Genomic DNA, 15,079 nt, shown 5'->3' on the forward strand with positions numbered 1-15,079 from the left:
TTGTTTAACAAATTGCACTACATGGGGGAAAAGGCCTTCTGACCAAGGACAGATCCCCCGAGGACTGAAGGTGACAAAAATTGAATCTATATGTAAATTCAAAGGAGACATTTAATATGGAATAGTGAGTGAGCAGCCTTGTCGCTGTTGACCTTGAGATTATTTCTATTAGAGAAGGAAAAGAACCCAAGAAGGGACTCAGTTATATGTAAGAAAATACCTCGGCTTTGCCATTAGGGGGATATGCAAAGCAGCTGGGTGCAGTGCCAAGAAGTGATGCTGACTCTGCCAGATTTATAGTGGCTGTCCCTGGGAAAAACCACTAAAGGCAGCAGGTATCACTTCCCTAACCCTACTCTTCACACAAGCCTGGGAGGGAGGCCGGAAGGCCCTCATGCTGAGCCACACTCTATGATCCCCCAGATAAGGATTGAGGAAAGGGAATTATATACAGAACGGAACCTCCAGGTAACCAACACTCACAGTCACTGCTCTCAAAGGGGGTACACCAAGAGGAACACAAAAGAAGCCCTTCACAAGATTCTCCCATTGTCTAATCCAAAAGGGGCCCCAGGCTCCACCAGGAAACTATCTTTACATGTATTTGGAAAAATAAAATAATATTGAAGTAAACAACCCATTAATGGTGTTCAAGGAGGGAGTAAGACAACTCAAGTTCAAGCCCAGGGATTGTAGTCACTCTTAGGCTTTTTTTCCCTTTTCAGCAATGAAGAGAAATTCTGGAGGACCAAGTCCTCTCATGCTGCTTCTATCAAAAGGAATAATTCAGAGGAAGCTGAAACCAAGCTTCAAGAAAAATACCAAGAGCATCCCATGGACCCAAAGGCTCACTCTCACTAAATATGTAACACAGGACAAGATCCCTTTGGGTCCTCCTTTAGACTACCTTTCTGTGTATTGGAGAAATAAACTACTGGTTAGGAAAAAGGATCCATAAATGATCATGAAGGAAGTTACACGACATCCCAAATTCCACATCATGAATCACTTGGTCTCAGGCTTTAAATACATGAACAATGAAACCACCAAGAACACCTCCAAGTCAAACTCAAAAGCACCAACTCCATTAATGAGCTTTTTAACTTCATCAAGAGGTAGCTAATAACAGCCTCTAACACAATTCTCAAGAGCATTCCATGAAACCCAAGCCTCAGTACTAGCCACACAAAACATGGAACCTGGGAGAAAAGACCCCAGGGCCTTCTTTAAGCGATTTGTGGACTTGAAGTGGGCAAGTAAATTATTCACTGGCAGGCAAGACGCCTTCCTGATATTCAGCAAGAGACAGAGGAGCAGACCTCCAGTGTCCATAGGAAGAGGAACAGGAGAAAACAGATGAAAGGAGGAAAATCCTGAACACGAAATCTCCCAACAGCAAATGTTGAAAACTATCTTTATGTATATAGGAACAAAGAAACACTAGTGAGAAAAAGAACCCGCAATGCTGTAAGGACCCAGATAAGACAGAAACTACCCAGTATGTGTTGTGAAGGACGATGTCTAGGGATGAGTCAGCAAGTCCGATTCCTGTGAGTCCTCTGAGCATAAAAAGGAAAACGAAGCTCGGGCTGCTAGCATTGCTGATGATGATTTAATAGTTCCTGCATGTATCGGAGCTAGTCTGCTCAATAAGTTAACACTACTCTGTGGTCAATCCCACTGATCACTTGAATTCATCTTTTGCCAAGGTGCACAATGAGATACCTGAGACACGCCCACCCCAACTCCACCTGTCTTCCTCCAGGAGGAATAATTCAGAGGGAGCTCCCAGAGACCTCAAGTTCTTTTACCACAAACCACACTCCATGGGAACTTACCACACCAGCCCTAATAAGGAAGCTCAAGAGGCAACAAATCGTTTTTCGATAAGGAATAATCCACAGGCTTATTTCTGAATAGTCTGAAGAGCCTTGATGAGATGATGAGATGAGTAAATGAGCAGAACCAGGAGAACATTACATTGAGTTCACATGATCCTCTCAACAATGTTGCCGACAATTCCAATAAATTCATGATGGGAAATGCTGTGCATCCACAGAGACCAATGGATACTGAATTTGGATTAAAGAATAGTATTTTTATCTTTCTTTGCTATTTCTGGTGGTTTCTGCCCGTTTGGTGTGATTTTTTTTTTTTTTAATGTGACATAATGGAAATCTTTTAAGGATTTTAACAAGTTTAAATGTTAACTCTTCCTGCCTTTCTTGGAAAGGGAAAACTCACATGGCCAAACTCCCAGACCTCGTCAGAGCCCACAGGCACCAAGACGTGCAGGGTGGGCACCGGATATTAGCAAAGAAGAGACGGCCGAGAACATCTCACCTCATTCCCACTGGCTCCTGCCCCTCCCTTTACTACCAGAGGGAAGGTTGTCTCAGAAATCTCCCAACATCACCCACAGGGAACAACTTCAATCTTTCTCCCCTGGTTACTGCACACTATGAAGACTGCCAAGAGCGCCCCAGCCACATCCTCCCAAGGGGATCCCCTTTACTTTTTCCCTTTGCCCAACATGGACTAGGAGGAGACGCGTGAAAATATCTCCTGGAAACGTGAGCCCCAGCGAATGCCCCCCATTGTTACGTGTTTACAAACACTACACCTGACACCCTCCAAAGGCAATTCCCTATATACCAACATCCTATTTCCAGCACCAAGAGACATTTGAATCACTTCCACAAACGATTCCATCCCAACATCAGGAATAATAAGTACACAACTTAATCTGAACATCACCCTCCTCATGGGGTCCCCTCCCTCGATGGTCTCCTGCTAACAGCACTGGACAAGCTCACACCCCACAGGAGACGCCAATACCCAACATCCCGCACCCGGCTAGTAAGAGGCGCTGGGGATGGAGGGGAGATCTCAGCTGTATCACTGGCAGTCCCTCCTCCTCCTGGAGGCTGCACCAGGATCTCAGGCCAGTGGAGCTCATGAGAGAGAAACTCCGTCCTCTCCTCTTCCATCAAAAGTATTTGTTTCCTCAGCACTAAGAAAACAAACATTACAATGTGTGTCCTTGTCCCCACAGAAAACGCCATTGAAACAAGAAATAACATCATCAGGCTCTTGTAAAGGGCTGAAACTCTTGAGTCAATGCACTGAGGTTGGACAATCCAGCACTTAAGGCTAATTACTGATTGGACAATACTCTAAGAATGTGCTTGGGAAATGGCCCTTCCCACTATCCTGTGCCGGCCCAATCGTTTGGTGTATACAGAGAATTGTGGGAGGGACCAGGAGGTTCAGGGAGACCAGGGAGGGTCACTTCTGGGCGGGAGAGGAAGAGGGGAGGTGGCAGAGATCCAGCGTCCATCCCCTTCACTTCTGCTGCTAAAGACAAAAATAAAGGCTTTTGCTGATCCTGACTCTGGCTGGTTCTAACACGGTCATCACAGGCTCTGTCTGCCTTTTCCCAGCAATTCTCTCCCCTGAGACTGGGTTATGAGAGTGGGGGTAAGTACCAAACACTGCCCTGGAGCCCCTTCACACACAGAACAGACTGGACTCACTGACATAATAACACTGCCTGGGATTAGGATCCAAAGCCCGACAATCTGGCTAAAAGAAGATCCAAATGAGGCAACTTTCTCTCCTTTATTCGGCAAAAACACATATGAGAGGAATGGAAATCAGTCAAACAAAACTAAGAAATGCATAAGTAAATGTAAATTATGAGATGCAGAAGAGATGATACAAGAATGAGTGGACTAGAGTTCCGGCCGAGAGGGCAGAGAGGACGCACACATCTGCTTAAGCTCCCTCTTTTCTCTCAGAATAATTTATCTCATGACAAGCCTCAGGATTAGTGCTTTATTGAAAACAAATAATTACCAAGAGAAGATGCCTTTAAATTAGGCAGAAAAGGTCCGTTTTTGCTCAGGGAGGGGGTACGGTTTTAGATTGGGCGCAGATGGAGGACAGGCAGGGGGAGCAGGGCAGGCAGATCACACTGAGCAGCCCAGAGGGGGAGGGTGGAATATGAGCAGTTTCTTTGGGGAGAACATTGCTGTGGCAGCAAACCAGGATCAGGAGAGAAGCTACAAACACAAGGGGAGGACAATCATAACCCCCAAAAAGCTGGGGTTTGTCCGGACCAGGACACACCCACCCAGAATGACCCAGTATGTTCTTAGAGCCTCAGAGCACACATGCAGCACAGCCATTTCTGTCTTCTGGAGCCATGGTGCTGCACCCTGCACTCTATAAAGGAAGCTCAGAAACAGCATCTATCAAAAAAAAAAAAAAAAAAAAAGACCCCATTTGTGGTTTTTCTTACTTTGTTTTCTTTATCATCTCTGACAAAATGAGCAAAAAATTTAAAATGAGTCTAATCACTGGCAGCTTCTATATGGACAGAGAGCAGACTTTAAACCCTGAGGAGATGAAAAACAGACTGTCCCCAGAGGAATCCCCAAAGGGGGATATGATCTGCTCCTCAATACACAAGACTCTCATGGAAGAAATCAAAAAGGCCCTCACAACAGAGAGAGAAGAGAAATGGGAAAAGGAAAGGGAAGCTTGACAAGAGTCTTGGGAAGTCATCCCACACATTTAAAGACAGAGTGGATAAAGAAGTCAAATCCTTGAAAAGCAGAATTAGTTAATTGGAAAAAGAAAACAGCTCTCTAAAAAATAAAATTAGCAAAATGGCAAAAATTCCATAGAACAAAAAAATTTTGCACACTGATGGCCTTGGGATCCACAGGGTCCAGGAAGAGCCAAGAGAAAACAGCTTCTGAAGCCGCACATCATGGACGACTCTCCCAACTCGTGATTTAATCCTGAACTGGGAGACAGCCCAAGTCACACAAGATCATACTCCACAGGAGAGAGCCAGCACCCCAGAATCCAGTAACGCAGAATGACCCCCAAATCCGGTGTGTCCATCCCCACTTCCCAATTCACATAGATTCAGACCTACATTGCACCCCAACATCTAAATTTCTATCCCAACATCTGCATCCAAATATGATGGAAACTATAGGAAACATCAGTTTTCTCAAACACATTACTGACTGATCTCATGCCTACTTCAAACAGACCTGATGGAGGTTTTCACTGGGTCCCAAGAGTCCTGCTTTCTGGAAGTGGACACTCCTCATTCCTCTTTTCTCACTCTTTGGACACGTCCAAATGAACCAAGATATCCTACACAATTTGAGATGTCATCTGGGGAGCAGAAGATGTTGGAGTGAGATGAGAGAGTGGAGTAAGACTGAGTGGGAGACACAGCTTTTGGGAATTAGAGGGCGACCTCAGCTGGATCACTAGCAGTCCCCCCCTCCTCCTGGAGGCTGAACTAGGATCTCATGCCAATGGAGGACAGAGATAAAGGTCTTCTTCCATTCCAAAGTACTTTTTGCTATGTTTATTCTTTTTACTACTTATGAGCACTTAGGAAACCACGTCTTTTCTCCCCCCATGGAAATCACCCCTAAGATAAGAAATTAAATAGCCAGGTCCTGTCTGCATTTCCCTAGGAATTGACATCCATCAGATAGACATCTCACACTCTACTCTCAAGACTAAAACCCTCCATAGAAAGCCAAGACATTGGAACTGAATAGTAGGGGTCTGTTGTGCTGGTATTTGCCTTCCTGCCTCCATTCCTTTTCCCCACTTCACCTACATGGTCTGCTGAGGAGATTTCTTCTTCTTTTATGCCATAAAAGGGACATTGAAAATCATCTCCTTCAATCCTCTAACTGGACAGATGGAGAGCAGGAGGCACAGACCTCACAAGACTGGCTTTCATAGAGCTGATATTTGACCCTGGTCATTGATAGTAAATGCTATTTTCCAGCAAGTACAAAGGAAAGGCATAAAGTGCAAAGAATTCACAAAGAAAATATCAATTCCAATGGGGAGAAAGAAGTCAAAAGGGTCACCTTTAACCTTTTTCCTATGCTATTCTCTCAGGTTGGAGCACCTCACCTCCTTCTCCCCAATGACTAATCTGCAGAGATCAGCTTTCTCTGATGCCCTTGAAATTTGGGGGCACTGAGGGAGCTGGGTGAGCATTCCTCATATAGTCCTTTAAACTGTCCAGATGCACTCTGGTGGATCTTGGAACCAAGCCCAGTCCTTAGTCTTGGGAGAGGAGTGAAGGGGCAGGACCCATAGAAATGGTCAAACATGGAGTCTGTTTCTTTCAAATTCTCTCCACCTTTATACCCTATTACAATGACATCACTGCAGGAGGCTATCAATGTGCTAACTATAAACACGTTGCTATTATTATGTACATGCCTCCTTGTTTCAAGTATCTGTTTCAAGGAGCACCCAGGTTGTCAGGACCTTGACTTCTCAGGAAGGGTGAGAGGCTCCCAAGGGGAGATGAGAGCTGAACACTGTCAGCAGGCTCCCTCTGGGCTGAAAGGTCTCAACTCAACCAGAGTTTCTGAGCCCTCCACAGTCCTTCCCCTCAGCTCTCTGGAAGAGCCGGCCCCTCAGCAGCAGTTTCAGGGCCCCCAATTCCCTTTGATCCTCATACTTCCCACAACGACTAAGATCAATTCCTACATCTTTGAAGCCTCAGTTCATGGAATTTTGTTGAATGTGAATACCTCTCCCAGGCAGTAACAGATGGAGGTGAGGAGAGAGGGAGGAACCAGAGAGCAAGAGATCAGAAAAATAGCACATCGTTTCATTAGAACTGGCTCATTGTGGTATTAGAAATGATGAGCAGGAGGTCTCAGGAAAGCACGGAAAGTCTGACACGAGCTGATAGAAAGTGAACTGAGCAGAACCAGAACTTGGAATAATCACAGCAGGAGACCACAGTGAACAACTGTGCAGAACGTAACTACTCTGGTCAAGGCATTGACACAAGACATAGGAAAGTGAACACAAAGAAAACTTCTCTCTCCCATAAAGGGAACTGAGGAACTCTGAATGCAGAATGCAAAGGTGAGCTCCATCCAAGCCTGGCCTATGACTAGGCTGGGGGAAGGATTATGGGGTCATCCTTTGGAATGGAACCTCCAGCATCCAAGTGGAGAACAGAATCACCAAGATCATAACCCCAAGGAGATACCTGACAACCCAACATCCTGCACCCGGCTAGTTAGAGGTGCTGGGGATGGAGGGGAGATCTCAGCTGTCTCACTGGTAGTCCCTCCTCCTCCTGGAGGCTGCACCAGGATCTCAGACCAATGGAGCTCATGAGAGAGAAACTACGTCCTTGCACAAGCTGCATACGTGGGACACAGGCCAGCCCCACTTATGATTATGCTCCTCCCCAGAGGTTAACTGCAGGGAACCCATTCCGGGATTATCCTGGCAAGCTCACCCACAGGGCTTCCCCAGCACCTTCTTTGAAACTTCTCCATAACCTCCTCAAAACTAACATTCCGAATGACAGGATGTGATGCCATCACAATCATCCTTGGGGACAAGCAGCCAGGACACTGCTACAAAATATAACTTCGGGGACCATCTGGGTGCCAAGGGGGTATGCTTTCCTTTGTAAAGTAAGTCCTCCATTCCACCTCAATGTTTCTAAGGGGCTTGTTAGGAGAAACCTGTGATTCTTTCTACTCACTGCTTAACACCTTCTAAACACTATGGATCCTGCACCCCAGGCTACTTAAGCACCCCTTTCACTGTATATAATGCCAGCACCTCTGATCCCACCCTTTCAAGGAGACCAAGGAGGGGGTTTGGGGAAATCTCTATGGTACTGACAGAAGGACACTTCAATGCTAGTGCCCTGGGTGGGATACTTAGAACAGGAAAATGTTCTCTCCAACCTAGCGGCCACTATTAACCAGCGGACCAATGACACTGCACATTCTCCGGGAGACCCAAGAAGTAACAGAACATCCTAAATTCCAAGTCATGAAGCACTGGGACTCAGGCTTTAGAGCACATGAACAATAAGGACAACAACAACACCACCTCCAAGGTAAACTCCAAAGCACCAACTCCATTGAGGCGCTTTTTAATGTCATCAAGAGGTAGCTAATAACAGCCCCTAACATAATTCTCAAGAGCATTCCATGAAAATCAAGCCAAAACATGTGGCCTGGGAGAACAGACCCCAGGGCCTTCTTTAAGCTATCTTGTGGACCTGAAGTGGGCACCCAAATTATTCACTGGCAGGCAAGAAGCCTTCCTGATATTCAGCAAGAGACAGAGGAGCAGACCTCCAGTGTCCATAGGAAGAGGAACAGGAGAGAATAGAGGTAAGGAGAAAAATCCTGAACAAGAACTCTCCCAACAGCAAATGTTGAAAACTATCTTTACATGTATTTGGAAGGATGAAACACTAGATTATAACCTGGAAAAGCTCACTGCTCCCAGGACCCGGCCACACCCACCCAGAGTGACTAAGCACATTCTTAGAGTCTCAGAGCACAGATGCAGCCCAGCCATTGCTGTCCTGAGAGTGCCTCGCTGCTGCCCCCAGTCTGCTCCTCAATGTCTATCATAGAAGAAATCAAAAAGCCTCTCACAAGAGAGCTAGAACCAAAATGGGAATAGGAATGGGAAGCTTGGCAAGAGAGTCTGGAGAAGTCATCCCACTCATTTAAAGAGAGTGGATAAAGAAATCCAATCCTTGAAAAACTGAATTGGTGAATTGTAAATAGAAAAGAGTTCTCTAAAAAATAAAATTGGCGAAATGGAAAAAAACTCCATAGAACAAAATAACTCACTGAAAAACTCACAATTAGAATTTAAAAAGTGAGCAAAGAAAATACTTCATTGAACATCAGAATCGAACAAATAGAATTAAATGACTCTAGGAAACACCAAGAATCAGTCAAGCAAAACCAGAAAAACGAAACAATGCGAAAAAATGTCAAATACCTTCTTGACAAGACAACAGACCTGGAAAATAGATCCAGGTGAGAATCTGAGAATTATTGGACTCCCTGAAAAATATGATGAAAAAAAGAGCCTGGACACTATTTTCCAAGAAAGTATCAATGAGAACTTCCCAGAAATAGAAAGTTATAGAAACAGAGGGTAAAATATTCATTGAAAGAATTTAATGATCACCTACTGAAAGGGACCCTAAAATCAAAACTCCAAAAAATATTATGGATAAATTCCAGAACTCTCAGATCAAGGAAAAAATACGGCAAAGTGCTATAAAAAAAAAATTCAGATATGGAGGAGCCATAATAAGAATTATTCAGGATGGAGCAGCATTCACATTGAAGGATCAAAGGGCCTGGAACCCAATAATATTCCAAAAGGCTAAGGAACTTGGTATGCAGCCAAAAATAGCTTACCCAGCTAAAATGAGCATCCTTTTCCAGGGAAGATGGACATTCAATGAAATAGGTGACTTTCATTTTTTTTTTTTTAAAAACCAGAACTAAACAAAATGTTTGATCTCCAAATATAGGACTCAAAAAAAACCTAAAAAGGTAAAAAAATTAAAAAAAAAAAAAAACCCTCCCAAAAGAGGACCTTTGAAGGGGCAGCCCTCAGTCAATGAGAAAAAAGTTCAACAGGCACTGGGGGGATTCTGTCCTAGAAATACTTCAACTCTAGGGGCTACAATAACCACTGCTCTACTTCCCTGTTGTGACTTGCCCTTTCTCAGTTACACCTCAATAAATATCCTTTTGTCTTCCTGCCTTGAGGATCTGACTTCAATCTGGGAAGGGTTAACTTTGTTCCACCCAGCTTTGGGAGTTCGTCTGGGATGGCTGCAGGTGAGGAAGAATCTTTTCCACACTGAATCCTGTTTTAGGCCACTTCAAGAGAGTTCTCTGGTGCCCTTGGGCTCCCCCAGGATCTCCCGCTCCAACTGGATAAATTCCAGAAGTGGGACATTCAGAGAAAGCAGAAATGGAAGCAAGTGGAGCTGCTTGGTCTAGCAAGGTGAGAATTAATTTGTCAGGAGATAACCCAGCAGAGGAAAGTTTAGATTCAGTCATCAGTTGTTCCCACAATGCAGGCAAGCAAGAACAGGTGAGCCAGGGAATCCAAAATGAACAAGAACATGAGTGCTCTCCCTTTGGGAAGAACTGGGGATTATCCTAGGTGACAGGGTTTAAGAGAATAAACGGTTCCAGTACCTAAGAATTCTCTCATGTCTTTGTGGTAAGATTGGAAAGAGTATTATGAACCATGGGAAAGGACCAATCTAAAGGCCCTGGCTCTAAAAACCTACCAACTTCATGCAGAAGACAACCTTAAAAGAAACAGGAATAAGAATTGGGATGAAGTATCAAAAAATAAAGGGAAAAACAAAAGGAAAATGGTTACATGCTCTTGTTTAACAAATTGCACTACATGGGGGAAAAGGCCTTCTGACCAAGGACAGATCCCCCGAGGACTGAAGGTGACAAAAATTGAATCTATATGTAAATTCAAAGGAGACATTTAATATGGAACAGTGAGTGAGCAGCCTTGTCGCTGTTGACCTTGAGATTATTTCTGTTAGAGAAGGAAAAGAACCCAAGAAGGGACTCAGTTATATGTAAGAAAATACCTCGGCTTTGCCATTAGGGGGATATGCAAAGCAGCTGGGTGCAGTGCCAAGAAGTGATGCTGACTCTGCCAGATTTATAGTGGCTGTCCCTGGGAAAAACCACTAAAGGCAGCAGGTATCACTTCCCTAACCCTACTCTTCACACAAGCCTGGGAGGGAGGCCGGAAGGCCCTCATGCTGAGCCACACTCTATGATCCCCCAGATAAGGATTGAGGAAAGGGAATTATATAGAGAACGGAACCTCCAGGTAACCAACACTCACAGTCACTGCTCTCAAAGGGGGTACACCAAGAGGAACAGAAAAGAAGCCCTTCACATGATTCTCCCATTGTCTAATCCAAAAGCGGCCCCAGGCTCCACCAGGAAACTATCTTTACATGTATTTGGAAAAAATAAAATAACATTGAAGAAAACAACCCATTAATGGTGTTCAAGGAGGGAGTAAGACAACTCAAGTTCAAGCCCAGGGATTGTAGTCACTCTAAGGCTTTTTTTCCCTTTTCAGCAATGAAGAGATAAATTTTGGAGGACCAAGTCCTCTCATGCTGCTTCTATCAAAAGGAATAATTCAGAGGAAGCTGAAAGAAGCTTCAAGAAAAATACCAAGAACATCCCATGGACCCCAAGGCTCACTCTCACTAAATACGTAACACAGGACAAGATTCCTTTGGGTCCTCCTTTAGGCTACCTTTCTGTGTATTGGAGAAGTAAACTACTGGTTAGGAAAAAGGATCCATAAATGATCATGAAGAAAGTTACACGACATCCCAAATTCCACATCATGAATCACTTGGTCTCAGGCTTTAAATACATGAACAATGAAACCACCAAGAACACCTCCAAGTCAAACTCAAGAGCACCAACTCCATTAATGAGCTTTTTAACTTCATCAAGAGGTAGCTAATAACAGCCTCTAACACAATTCTCAAGAGCATTCCATGAAACCCAGCCTCATTGCTAGCCACACAAAACATGTAGCCTGGGAGAAAAGACCCCAGGGCCTTCTTTAAGCTTTTGTGGACCTGAAGTGGGAACCCAAATTATTCACTGGCAGGCAAGACGCCTTCCTGATATTCAGCAAGAGACAGAGGAGCAGACCCCCAGGTGTCCATAGGAAGAGGAACAGGAGAGAATAGATGAAAGGAGAAAAATCCTGAACACAAAATCTCCCAACAGCAAACGTTGAAAACTATCTTTATGTGTATTTGGAACAATGAAACACTAGTGAGGAAAAGAACCCGCAATGCTGTAAGGACACAGATAAGACAGCACCTACACAGTATGTGTTGTGAAGGACAATGTCTAGGGATGAGTCAGCAAGTCCGATTCCTGTGAGTCCTCTGAGCATAAAATGGAAAACGAAGCTCGGGCTCCTAGCATTGCTGATGATGATTTAATATTTCCTGCATGCAGCGGAGCTAGTCTGCTCAATACGTTAACACTACTCCAGGATCAATCCCAATGATCACTTGAATTCATCTTTTGCCAAGATGAACAATGAGATACCTGAGACATGCCCACCTCAACTCCACCTGTCTTCCTCCAGGAGGAATAATTCAGAGGGAGCTCCCAAAGACCTCAAGTTCTTTTACCACAAATCACACTCCATGGGAACTTACCACACCAGCCCTAATAAGGAAGCCCAAGAGGCAACAAATTATTTTTCCATGAGAAATAATCAACAGGCTCATTTCTGAAAAGCCTGAAGATCCTTGATGAGATGAAGAGATGAGTAAGTGAGCAGAACCAGGAGAACAGAGTACATAACATTGAGTTCACATGATCATCTCAACAATATTGTCGATAAATCCAATAAAACCGGGATGGGAAAATGCTGTGCATCCACAGAGACCAATGGAGACTGAATTTGGATTAAAGAATAGTATTTTTATCTTTCTTTGCTATTTCTTGTTGTTTCCTCCCCTTTAGTGTGATTTTTTTTAATGTGACATAATGGAAATATTTTAAGGATTTTAACAAGTTTAAATTTGAACTCTTCCTGCCTTTCTTGGAAAGGGAAAACTCACATGGCCAAACTCCCAGACCTCGTTCAGAGGCCACAGGCACCAAGACGTGCAGGGTGGTCCCTGGATGTGAGCAATGAAGAGACAGCCGAGAACATCTCACCTCATTCCTACTGGCTCCTGACCCTCCCTTTACTAACAGAGGGAAACCTCCCAACATCACCCACAGGGAACAGCTTCAATCTTTCACCCCTGGCTATTACACATTATAGAGAGCTGAGAACACTCCACCCACAGCCTCCCAAAGGGGTCCTCCCTACTTTTTCCCTTTACCCAACATGGACTAAGAGGAGACACCTGAAAATACCTCCTGGAAATGTGAACCCCAACGAATCCCCCAATTTTTACATCTTTACCCACACTAGACCTGACACCCTCCAAAGGCAATTCCCTACACCACAACATCTTATTTCCAGAACCAAGAGACATTTGAATCACTTCCACAAAGGATTCTATCCCAACTTCAGGAATAATATCTACACAACTTAATCTGAACATCACCCTCCTCATGTGATCCCCTAACTCAATGGGTCCCTGGTCTCCTGGAACAGCACTAGACAACCTCACACCCTACAGAAGCCCAATACCCAACATCCTGCAAGTAAGAGGTGCTGGCAATGGAGAGGAGATCTCAGTTATATCACTATTATCCCCTCCTCCTCCCGGAGGCTGCACCGGCATCTCAGGCCAATGGAGCTCATGAGAGAGAAACTATGTCCTCTCCTCTTTCATCAAAAGTCTTAATGTTTGTTCTGCTTAGTTTTGAGGAAACAACGTCTGTTTTCGTCCCCAGAGAAAGAGCCACTGAATCAAGGAATAACATTGTTTGACTCCATCTGCCTTTCTTCAGCAGATCTCTCACCTGAGATGACCACTTAGCCCCACTCTCATAAGTGAAAGTCTGCCCCAGAGCCCCTTCACATCAAAGACTGGATGGGGGCCATTGTACTCTCATTTGCCCCCTGCCTCCACCCCTTGTCCTGCTTCACCACTGCTGACTCCTTTTCTTCCCAAGTCTTCCCTATGGAAAAAGTCTCCTTAAAGTTCATCTTCTGCCACCCTCTAAATAAGTGGTGCTCAAACTTTTTAAATAGGGGCCAGTTCACTCTCCCTCAGACTGTGGGAGGGCCGGACTATAGTAAAAACAAAAACTCACACTCTGTCTCCACCTCTCAGCCCATTTGCCATGACCTGGCAGGCCCCATAAACGTCCTCAGCAGCCGCATCCTGCCCATATGCTGTAGTTTGAGAACCGCTGCTGTAAATGGACAGAAGGAGAACAAGAGGCACAAGCCCTGAATGAGGGGCTTAAGCAGAGCCAGTTACTGATCCCAGAGTCTGACTATACACCCTGTACTCCAGTAAGTGCAAAGGGAAAGAACAGATAAAAGTTAGGACTATGAGGAGGAAAGGGCAATTTCCACTGGGAGAAGGAGCTGGGAAGCCCCCCTCTCACTTTTCACATGGTATTATCAGGTCAGAGCCCTTCACCCGCTGTTTCCCTGGGACGTTCTCCTGCAGAGACCCCCTTTCCCTGGTTCTCCCAAGGATTGGGGTGCATTCAGGGAGTTCCTTCCTTTCAGGAACTCTGGGCCTTCCCTTCGGTTCCCGGGAAGAGTCGGCCCCTCAGCAGCAGTTTCAGGATTCACGGCTCCCCCAGACTCTCAGACCTCCCACAATGACTAAGGTCAGTTCCTGCATCCTTGAAGCCTCAGCTTGTGGAATTCTGCTTCATGGGAATACTTCTCCCAGGCACTGATGGCCAGAGGAGATGAGGGAGGAAGGAGCCAAAGGGAGCAAGAGACAGACACAGAGACTCCATGAGCTGCTAGAGATGGAGAAGATGGATTGAGAGGCGTGGAGCCAAGATGGGGGAGAAGGCACACTCAACTTTCTGAACTTCTCTGATACCCTCACAACCAATTATTATATTCAGCCTCAAAAATAGCACTTGACTGATCAAATTCATGAAGATTAGAAGTACAACAACGCTCCAGCTGAAGATAATCTGGAAGACTGCCAGAACAGGTTTGTCCTGAAGGCCCAGAGCACATCTGCACAAGCAGGGAGGTAGGAGAGACTAGTGTCCAAAGCCGACCGGGGCGGGGTGACCTCTGTGGCTGAAAAAGTTATACAGACTAACTCTGCCACAAGTTGACTGCTCTGCCTTGATTACAAAGCAGAAGAGCAGCAGAGAAATTAAAACCAAAGGCAGAGGATATTCTAAAAACACCAGAACTTATCAAGATCAGGCTATAATCACCCAAAACCGGAAGGGACTCAGCACAGACCACAGAACAGTATGCAGCTGCAATCTACAGCATGGCTGGGGCAGTCACTAATCTGCACAGTGTGGGGCTCGGCCTGGGGCAATAGAACTTCCCCAGCACAACTGTGCTTCCCTAAGCAGAGCCACTTCCCATGCCTTGCAGGACTATTTGCTGGGCAACTGGAAATTCCCACAGCCCCACAGCTGGCTTTAGCTTGGGGCAATGACACTTTCACTGCTCATCCTCTAGGCCTAGGGAAAAACTATAATAGTAGGAGATCTCAACCTTGCATGCTCAGAATTAGATA

This window comes from Sminthopsis crassicaudata, chromosome 2, assembly GCF_048593235.1.
Source record: "Sminthopsis crassicaudata isolate SCR6 chromosome 2, ASM4859323v1, whole genome shotgun sequence".
In the NCBI taxonomy this organism is placed as follows: domain Eukaryota; kingdom Metazoa; phylum Chordata; class Mammalia; order Dasyuromorphia; family Dasyuridae; genus Sminthopsis; species Sminthopsis crassicaudata.